The sequence below is a fragment of the Macrotis lagotis genome, chromosome 5, assembly GCF_037893015.1.
Source record: "Macrotis lagotis isolate mMagLag1 chromosome 5, bilby.v1.9.chrom.fasta, whole genome shotgun sequence".
Taxonomy (NCBI): domain Eukaryota; kingdom Metazoa; phylum Chordata; class Mammalia; order Peramelemorphia; family Peramelidae; genus Macrotis; species Macrotis lagotis.
In genome coordinates, this window is record NC_133662.1 from 53756935 (window position 1) to 53768266 (window position 11332).

The 11332-nt window shown below is 31.1% G+C and overlaps 1 pseudogene; it reads left to right on the forward strand.

Annotated features, from left to right (window-relative positions):
* The first annotated feature begins 2792 nt into the window (after positions 1–2792).
* On the forward strand, positions 2793–3399 carry LOC141489704 (large ribosomal subunit protein uL23-like; annotated as a pseudogene).
* The last annotated feature ends 7933 nt before the right edge of the window (positions 3400–11332 follow it).

An 11332-nucleotide genomic window follows, 5' to 3' on the forward strand; every position in this document is an offset into this window, starting at 1 on the left:
GGCTTGCCCAAAGCCACACAGCTAGGTAATTTTTAAGTGTCTGAGGCCGGATTTGAACTCAGGTACTCCTAGCTCTAAGGCCGGTGCTCTAGCCACTGTGCAACCTAACTACCCCCCATGGTTCTCATATTTTCAAGCATTACTAATGTGAATTTAGAAAATAATATCAATACAAAATTTGTAAGTAAAATCCTAACAAAAATGCCACATAATCAAACACATATTCACCATTACTAATTTAAATTTATATTACACATGCAAGAATGTTTCATCTATATTCAATTAATATCATTAATCTCTTTTAAAATGAAAGTTATTTGGGTAGGTTTTTTGTAAATAGAGAAAATTCAAACAACAACATTCAGTAATTGTATATCAAACTATGATTTTTTTGCTATCTGCAAAGAATTACACAAAGAATTGAAAAAAAATTCTGATCATCAATTGTGAAATTGCTTAACAAAGTGAGGCCTATAAATGTATTGGAATATTTATGAGGCATAAGAATAGATGAAACTGGGTAACTCAAAGAAGTTTGTAAGATGCATACACACAACTGATATTGAGTGAAGCAAGCAGAATCAAAATGATACACAGTGACCCCATAAATGTAAATAAGATGAAACAAAATAACATTAAAAGAAAGAAGCAAGCTGAAAAATTTAATGGACAGTCACCTTCAAATAATATAGGAGGAAATGCACCTTCATCTTTTTGATAGAGGTGGATGGGACAGTATTAATGTAGAGTTTTGTTTACTCTCTCCTGGTCATTATCACTCTTTTGGTTGGTTTTGTCTAATAGCTTATATTCGAGTCTTGAAACTGAGTTGTTTGTATATTCATTATCACCATAAAGTCAAAAATTAAAAGGATCAACATTTAAAGAATGAAAAATTGCATGCATAGCTACAATTAATTATCTCAAGAAATTCACTCAATCAACTTATATTTTTGGGTACAGAAAAAACATTGATCAATCTGATTTTTTGAATTGCTGCCAGTGTTCTTTCAATTTTTTAATTACTACCAGTATCTCTTAGCAAATGAGATTACCCTGGATTGGAGATTGATAAAATCACATTTTTTCAAAGAGAGGAATAAGAAAAAATAAATTATTGCGTTTCATTATTGTAAATTGATAGAATAGATGATCCAGTAACATGTAATTCCAGGAATTGGGAGGTAAGGTAGAGAACTGAAATGCATAGGAATATGTGTTAAATAAGAAAAACAGACTATAGACATTAATCCACTAGGATAATTTATTAATGGTACTGTTGGCTAACCAATTGCAAATGACTATGTTTTCTGCTGTATATGAGCTGCTGACATATGATAAACACACACACACACACACACACACACACACACACACACACAATGTTGACCACTAAATGTTAGAACTATTGTGAAATTTACATTAAAAAATTTTTAATTTCTAGTCCAAAGATTTTATATTCTTTTTCCTGGGGCATGCATGTACAGAATAAGATGTATGAAAATAAATAGATTGATATCAAAAGAACAATGGAGGTCTTTCATTCAGTTGTAAGCTATCATTTAGTAGGATATTAAATCTGGAGTAGGCTGTGTAGAAGTTGATGAAGAAAAAATGAATATTTACTGCAAATTTTTATTCTTTACAGGGTAATAATAATTATCCTACCTTAATTTCATTGTCTTGACAAACATTCAGATGAGGAAACTCCCTCTACAAAGAATGTTAACAGCTTCCCTCAATTTAAAGACTTAGGTGCATGCATTCTCCAATTGATAAATGATCAAAGGATATGAATAGACAATTTTCAAATGAAGAACTTAGAGTTTTTTACATATATATATACATATATATATATGTATGTATGTATATGTATATGTATATGAAAAAATGCTCCAAACCATTATTGATTAGAGCAAAGCAAATTCAAAAAGCAGCAATGAGATATCACCTCACTCCTATCAGATTGGCTAAAATGAGTAAAAGGGAAAATGATCAATGTTGGAGAGGTTGTGGGAGGATTGGGACATTGATGCATTCCTGTGAATGGATCCAACCATTCTGGAAAATAATGCCCAAAGAGCAATAAAACTGTGCATTCCCTTTGACTGAGAAATTTCAATTATTGACCTATATACAGAAATCATAAAAAATGGGAAAAGTCCCACATGCTCCAAAATATTCATAGCAACTCTTATTGTGATGACAAAGAAGTAGAAATTGAGGAGATGCCTTCAATTAAGGAATGGCTAAACAAGTTATGTTATAAAACTGGACTATAAAGTCTAGTTATATTTTGGAATATTATTCCATAATAATATGGAATATTGTTATTCTATAAGAAACCATAAATGATCTGATTTTAGAGAAGCATGGAGTGAGTTACAGGATCTGATGTTGATGGGAGAAGAACCAAGAGAACAATATACATATTAGCAGCTTTGTGAGATGATCAATGCTTATGGAAGCAGCTCCTCTCAGCAGTTCAGAGAGCTAGAACAACCATATTAGACTAGATATGGACAGTGCTGTCCTGTCCAGAGGAAGAAAATCAAAACAAAACACCCCCCAAAAAAATCCTTCAGAATTTGATGAACACTTTATAAAAATTACCTCATATGATTCTCTTTCCATTAATCTCAATTCCTCATATTGAAAATGACTAACCTATAAAGATGTTTATCAAAAGTATGTGTGGAGTCCTTTACGGAGGCTTCAAGTCTTGCGAGGTGTGAGCGAGAGCGAGCTCTATAAGCCTGTGAGAAGCAGCACGGAAGAGCCTTTCCCCCAAGATGGCACCGAAGGCCAAGAAGGAAGCCGTCGCCCCCCCAAGACAGAAGCCAAGGCCAAGGCCTTGAAGGCCAAGAAGGCGGTGTTGAAGGGCGTCCACAGCCACAAGAAGAAGAAGATCCGAACCTCACCCACCTTCCAGAGACCCAAGACGCTGAGGCTTCGCAGGCAGCCAAAATATCCGCAGAAAAGTGCCCCTCGCAGAAACAAGCTTGATCACTATGCCATCATTAAGTTCCCTCTGACCACGGAGTCTGCTATGAAAAAGATTGAGGATAACATCACCCTGGTCTTCATCATGGACGTCAAGGCCAACAAACACCAAATCAAGCAGGCCGTAAAGAAGCTGTATGATATTGATGTGGCCAAGGTCAACACACTGATACGGCCTGATGGAGAGAAGAAGGCCTACGTCCTGCTTGCCCCAGACTATGATGTTTTAGATGTTGCCAATAAGATTAGAATCATCTAAACTGTCCAGCTGCCCTGCTTCTTCACCCACAATAAAAAAGTTTTCCAGGAAAAAAAAAGTATGTATGAACGAAGTTAACCTGACAGTTGGCCACTTGAGAGGGGTGGCAAGGAAAGAAAATTTTGTGACTTAAAAATATGATATGCTTGTAGCTGAATGGTAAAAAACTTTCATAACATGTTTTATGAAAAATAAAATATCAATTAAAAATTAAGCAAAAATAAAAAAAAAATTTAGGTGCTCATAGCGCTGAGAGTTTATGTGACTTTTCTAGGTAACATAGCCAGTAAGTGTCATAAAGTTCATGTGAAGATGAATCTAAATGATAAAGTAAGAAAATGAGATAGGGGGAAACAGGGAAAGATATAAGGAGGGAGGAGGAGGAGGAGGAGGAGGAGGAGGAGGAGGAGGGGGAGGAAGTAGAGGAAGAACAACAAAAAGAAAAAGATGAAAGGAGAAGGGAGAAGATGAAGAGAAGAATGAGGAGGAAGAAAAGAGGAGTTGGAGGAAAAGGAAAATGTGGAGGAAAGGAAGAGGAAAGGGGAATTTAGGCAAGGACAGCAGAAAGAAAAGGTGAATTAAAAATCTTTTCAAGAAAATAAAGATGAAAATGCTACCCACTTAGGAGAGGTCCAAGTGGTTGTTCAAAGTCTAATAGCACCACCCCCCTCCCAGTTGCACCTTTTTGATCATAATGATTCCTTCCTTTAACCTCTTTTTTCCTGATCATTTGTAAGGTGGAATTTATTATCTATAAATTTTCTGAAATTCTGAACTTCTTTTATCCATAATAATTTCAGACGACTTGGATTCCACTAATATTTCTGCAAATATATGTGCATTCTAATAACCATAAAATTGTGTCTCTATATAAATCTGTGAACTGAAATCAAATATAGTATCACTTTTATGAGAAAGAAACAATTGTAGAACATAAATATTACCCTTGTTAATTTCACCTATTCTTCAATGATAGGATCTCATTTTCAGTCTAATTCAGCATGCAAATATAACTACTGAAAGGTAAATTAATCTTTGTGTCATAAATGTTTATTATTGTACCTGGAATATGTTGTCTACTATAATAATAAAGGACATTTATATAGTACTTTACAGTTTAGAAAGTTGTTGTCTTAGCAACAACCACCTAACAACAAGTAGTATAGGTATTATTATTTTACACATGAGAAAACTGTGGTCCATATCTGAGCAAATTGTTCATTGGCATATAGTCAGTAATTCAATTTCAATTGAATATATACATTTATTGACGACCCTCTACTATATGATAAGGATACAACATCCACAATATACACAAATAATAAATGCAATAAAAAGTCACTATCCTCAACAAGTTTATTACTACTGAGTAATTCAGCATGTCTATACATAAGCAACTAGTTGACAGTTTGAGGAGACAGATAACAAAAATAATTAGGGGAAATGGGGAAGGTTTTGCATTCCAAGTAACAACTGAACTGAGTCTTGGAGACAGTAAAGGATTTGAAGAGGCCTAGTGAAGAACAAATTGAATTTAAATCTGAAAAGAGATGTAATATTAATTAATTGTTTTAATTAATAACTAAATAATATTAAATAAATGGGAAAAGATTATAACAAGCCAGATTTAGTGCTTTAAATGGCAATGGGAATCATTGGTTTGTTTTTCCCCTTAGAGGAAAGAGCAAGTCATTAAATATTCTTAAGTAACATGATCAGTTCTATATGCCTTAGAAAAATTATTTTAGGAGGTATGAAACACTGAAATTGTAAAATTAGATGTCTGGAATGATGAGAACGGGGTAGGTATATGGTGTCATAGAAAGAATACCATTAAGGATTTGTTAAATACTAGAGGAATAGCTAAGTGGAAATGTCTTAGAATCAATTAATAATGCATGAGAAGGGTTTATTGATGAATACTTATTGTTTTATTTTTTATTTTATATCCCTGGAGATAGTAGTTTCAGTGAAATGGTATAAAGAGAAGCCAGATGAAAAAGACTGAGAGTGTGAGGAACCCAAAAAGGAGTATATGAAAAAGGATTTTGTCTTAGATCTTTGTGTGCGAAAAAGTAGAAAAGAATAGCAGTAGGGTCAAACCTACTTGTATCCAGCAAGGAAGAAGAAAGTGAGATGGACAGGATAATGCTAGAGATAAGAACCAGGAGTGGATGGGATTTGGCATATAAGAAAAAAAAGAATGGAAAGGAAAGGACTACTCACATATTTAAGTAGGATGTTTTTTTTTTTTTTTATTGCCTTTGGAAGGTATCACAACCTGGCTTTAAGACATGTTTTTTTTTTATTTTTTTGAAAATAGAACTTCTCAGAAAAGAGTAAAAAGTCACTTTGTGTTCTTTGAAGGGGAAAAGAGATTGGAACTAAGGGAGGAGTTGTCAAATTACCAGGAGTAATTCTTGCAAAGTAGGTTTTAAGAAATATTTCTTCTAACCTTCAGATAGACAGCAGATCATGCCAGTGCTCTCTGATTTTATCACCTTCTAAAGAAGACACAACAAGGAAAAACCTTATTCACTATATATTAATTTTTCTTGGGTCCTAAGGTTGAGAGTGATGGTAAGAGAAGAAAAAGGTGCGGAAGAGGATGGAATGCAGAGGAAGAATGGCTTAACTAGAACATAAACTAAGGGAAATATTACTTCTAAGAAATGTCAAGGGGCAGCTAGGTGGCATAGAGGATAAAGCACCAGCCTTGGAGTCAGGAGTACCTGGGTTCAAATCTGGTCTCAGACACTTAATAATCACCTAGCTGTGTGACCTTGGGCAAGCCACTTAACACCATTTGCCTTGCAAAAACCTAAAAAAAGATGTCAAAGAAGATAAGGGAATGAAATGGACTGGTCCTAAGTTGCTAAAGCCTTTAGGGATGAACACAGATAACTGAAGATTCTGTATTCCATATGAACTGATACTGCAAGTAGAATGCAAAAAACACACCAGGGAAGTATAAAAAGAATATACATATACCTATATTACAGTACTTTGTGAAAATCAAATGAAATAATTTGTGTAAATCTCTTTGCAAATCTTAAAATCATTTGTACTCATGATGATTTTGTCATTTTGTATTATTTTTGTTATTAGTGAAAATTTTATGAAACTTCCTAGATGAGAAATCTAGACATTCAGAAGAATCACAGGATGATAAATAAGATCAATAAGTATAACTAGAAAGTAGTAACACTATTGTCGTCAAAAACTGGTAGCCCTGAATCCCAAAAGTAATATAAACATTTATTGAAAAATTGACATATCTTTGCATCTGAAATCATACTATCTTTCTGGATGATGAATTCAGGATATGACAAGAATCTTTCTGGACCTCTCTGTGACTTCTGTAAGCAAATGCATGTATATACATATGTATTTGTTCTTACATATGTATATATATATACATATATATATATACATATATCTATACATCTATCTACTTATTATCTATCACATACTACAAAGAAAAAATGTAAGACACTGAAATAAAGGACATGAAAGTATGCAACATTTTTTGTTTTAATAATAACTGAGAAAAGAGTTGGAAATATTACTCAGGGTTTCAGATGTTCAAGTATTAATATTAATTAAACCAATAACATAAATATATGTATTAAAGTCAACCTCAATTCTTTTTAAAAAAGGAAGAAAATAAGTCCCCATGAATAACTTGATTATATATTAGAATTTTACCACTTACCATTTAGTTTATCAATAATTACTCGATAAAAATTTGTATGTGCTTAACTGTATATATACCTCTTCATGTCCACTACTAATAGATTATAAGTCCTCTGAAAGAAGGAACTATTTTACATCGTATATTTTTATCCCCCAAATTTAGTATATTCCCTGGATTATAATAGGTGCCTAATAAAACTATATTGAATTAAATCACAGTAAATTATAGGAAATGTTCCTGGCAGCTTGGATAAAGAAGAATATGGTGTTAATGTGCTAGATTTTATGGCACTGGCTACTGATTTGTAGATAATATTTGGCAGGAATTACCTTGATATAGATTGGCATAGGAGACAACTGGAAATTTGTAGGAATTTCTTTTTTAAGTTGGAGGAATTTTAATACCTTTGATATCTCATCTCTTTTCTAGATCTTTGCTCTACTTGCTGTATACTCCAATTTGCTATTTAAATTAAGGTAAATAAATGATCATATTTTCAAAATAATGTGTGACTAAGTCAAAACATGTATAGTTGAATATTTAATTATTAAGGAATTAAGTCAAATTGAATGTTGTGAAGGGGAGAAGGACTAGAATTTCATTAATAATATTAGATATTGTAAAAAATCAGCTAAAATTGTCATATAAAATACTGAAAATTACCCTAATGAGTTACCTATTTTAAGGAGAGTTTTTGAGAGATGACAGAAAATTTGAATTTTAAATTGCTTCCAAATAAGAATATTACACTGCTATAAAGCTCACACTAATCAGGTAATCAATAATATGTTCAGTTATAACTAAAAACTAAATTATTCCCCACTCTCAGGACTGGTAGTAAAATTTGTAAAATGGGAAAAAATTTTCACTGCAATGAAAGGAATACCACAAATTAAAATTATTGTCCTACTTTTGTGAAAAGAACATAGAAAAGCAACTTGTAAGTTCTTTATATTATTTTGAATCAATATAGGGACTATTTTATTATTTATATATGCTGAAAAGATAAAATCTTGGATGAAGAAGAAATGGAAGTACTGTGTCTTTATATTGTCATTATTGTTTTAAGAATAAGTCCATCATTGCCTTTTGTTCAAAATATCTAATTCTCACTCTTTCTTAATAAATCTTATAGAAAGGCCACAGAGAAAGAGGATAAAGATGTAAAAAGAAACTAAAAATACCTACAATATTAAATAAGAAATGTGTTAAATCTGTGTGATATCATAAAAATAAAATACATATTGTCCTATCTCTTAATTTTCTACAACTTGCATGTGGAATTATTTTGTCCAGAGTTGTGATTTCAGCAAAGCAAAAAGGTCCCTGGAGTGAAAATTCCCTCTTTTACCTGAAATTGTTATTGTTTTGCAATTCATTACCTCAAATGCATGAGGGCTGTGAGGATTTAAGTGTCTTGGTCAAGATTTTACAGCTAGTTATGTGTCAAAGGCATAACTTTAAATCAGTTTTCCTTGACTCCAAGGTTCCAAGGAGAGTTTTTGAGAGATGACAGAAAATTAGAATTTTAAATTGCTTCCATATAAGACTATTACACTGCTATAATGCTGACACTAATCAGTTAATCAATAATATTTTCAGTTATAACTAAAAACTAAATTATTCCCCAATCTCAGGACTGGTAGCATAATTTGTAAAATGAGAAAAATTTACACTGCAATGAAAGGAATACAACAAATTAAAATTATTGTCCTAATTTTGTGAAAAGAACATAGAAAAGTAACTTGTAATTTATTTATATTATTTTGAATTGATATAAGGACTATTTTATTATTTATATATACTGAAAAGGTAAAATCTCTAATGATGAATAAATCGAAGTATTTAAAGTTATGTCTTTGGCAAATACTAGCTATATGATCTTGACCATTATGCCAACTTTTCTCAAAAGTTTATTACTTTTCTGCAATACGTTAAGACTCAACCATGTGATAAGAGTAACAGAAAATAGTCAATTATATGCAAAATCTAACTAGCAGTTTTATAAAATAGATAAGCCAAGGGAAAAATAGATTCAAGGAAATGTGTTACAATATCCACGTGTAGTGCCTATTATCTGGGAAATATCATAGTAGTTACTGGGATTGTATGTACATTAGCTATTATATGGTTCCTACCATTGTGGGATTTACTGTCTAATATGGAGCTAAGACAGAAGAAATTATCCTATTTAACATAGAGGACATTCAATTATGGGATCAATTTAGAGTTGAAAAAGAATTTTAAAATTATCTAATCAAAGCTGTTTAATTTTATGTGTATATATCTATATACATTTGTATGTATATGGATAGATATACATATATATACACATGAAAATTATACTTGTGCATCTATATATATAGTATTCATATATATATATTATATAGATATTATATATATTATTTCTAATTCTAACTTATATTTATGTATGTGTATGTGTATGTGTATGTGTATGTATATGTGTATGTATATGTATATGTATATGTATATGTATATGTATATGTATATGTATATGTATATGTATATTTGCTAAGGAGCCATTTAGAATATAAGTACCAAATGGCTCCTTAGCAAATACAAACATAAGGATTTTCTGAAAGTACTCTGAGCATCATTCTTGCAGCACAATAATATACCAATATAAGCCTAATGAAAAAATGTTTCTGTCATTCCATAATTTGGGGACATCCCCTCAATTTCCAATTCATTGCCACCACACACACAACTGTACTTATTATCTTTATAGCTATAGGTCTTTTTCTATCCTGGCTTATAAGCTTATCTGCTAAGTATGAACTAGTATCTCGGTTATTTTAATTCTCATTTCTCTAATCAATACTTATTTAGAAATATTTTATACAACTGCAAATAGTTTCCATTTTTTCTTGTAAAAATTACCTATTTATATCCTTTGACCATTTATCAACTGGGGCATTTCATATTTTTTATAAATTGAACTAGATTTCCTACATATTTGAGAAATAGACCTTTATCATAGATACTTGCTGTAAACTTTTTCCCACTTTAATAATCTTTTCTAATCTTGGTATAATTGATTATAATCAAACTCTATAAACTGAAATGCTCCCTAGATCTTCTTTTGTCATAATTTTTCCCTGATCAATAGAATCTGATAGGTAAAATATTCTATGTACTCCAAATTTGTTTGTGAGTATAGTATTTATGAGTAAATTGAGTACACATTTAGACTTTAATTTTGTATAACATGTGAAATATTTATCTATGCCTGGTTTCTGCCAAATTAATTTCCATTTTTCCCAGAATTTTTTGTCAAATTTTTGTGCCAAAAATTGGATTTTTATGTTTATCAAATAGTAGATTTTTATGGTCATTTACTATGCTATATTTAATACTAATACTCCTTTACTCTATTTACTCTATTTGTTTAGGAAATGCTAGATTCCTTTGAAAATTATCACTTTGTAATATTGTATGAAAAGTGATATGCCTAAGGTATCTTCATTCACATTTGTATTGATTTCCTGGATATTTCTTCCTTTTATGCACATGCAAACTGTAGAAAATTAAGAGATAGGACAATATTTATTTTATTTTTATGATATCACACAGATTTGACACATTCTTTTTATATCTTTATCTTCTTTGTTGGCTTTCTATGAGATTTATTAAGAAAGGAGAGTTCTAGATGAGTTTATTATTATATTGTATAGCTCTATAAAATAATTTTGGTAGTTTGATATGGCTTTGAATGAGTGAATTAAATTAGATAGAATTGACATTTTTATCATATTCATTCAGGTCTACTCTTGAAAAATTACTATTTCTTCAATTGTTTAGAGCTGAATTACTTTCTCTGAAAAGAGTTTAGGAAGTCTAGTCATATAATTCCTTGGTTTATCCTGAGAAGTAGATGATGAATTATTTTGTATTATCTGTAGTTGCTTAAAATTAAATTTCTCTATCCCTTCCTGTTAGACCATGAGGGTATTGTATAAAATTACTAATCATTCCTGTGGGATAATTTTATATCCTGAAAGTGTGCTGAAGTTATTGATTATTTCAACTAGTTTTTTTCATTGATTCTCTAGGATTCTCTAAGTATACCTTCTAATCTTCTGGAAAGATTAATAGTTCAGTTCTTTCTTTTCATGCATTCTTATTTCTTCTCTGCTTTTCTTTCCTTTCCTAGTTTTACCAGTACAATGCTGAATGATTTTGTGATAATTGATATCCTTCTTTCACCCTTCATCTTAAAAGAAAGACTTTTAACCTATCCTTGTTACAGAGATTTTTTTTGCTAATGATTTTAACTAGATAATTCTTATGCTTTTATTCCTATATTTTCTGATTTTAATAGGAATTAGTTCAATGAAGACCTTTTTAAACCA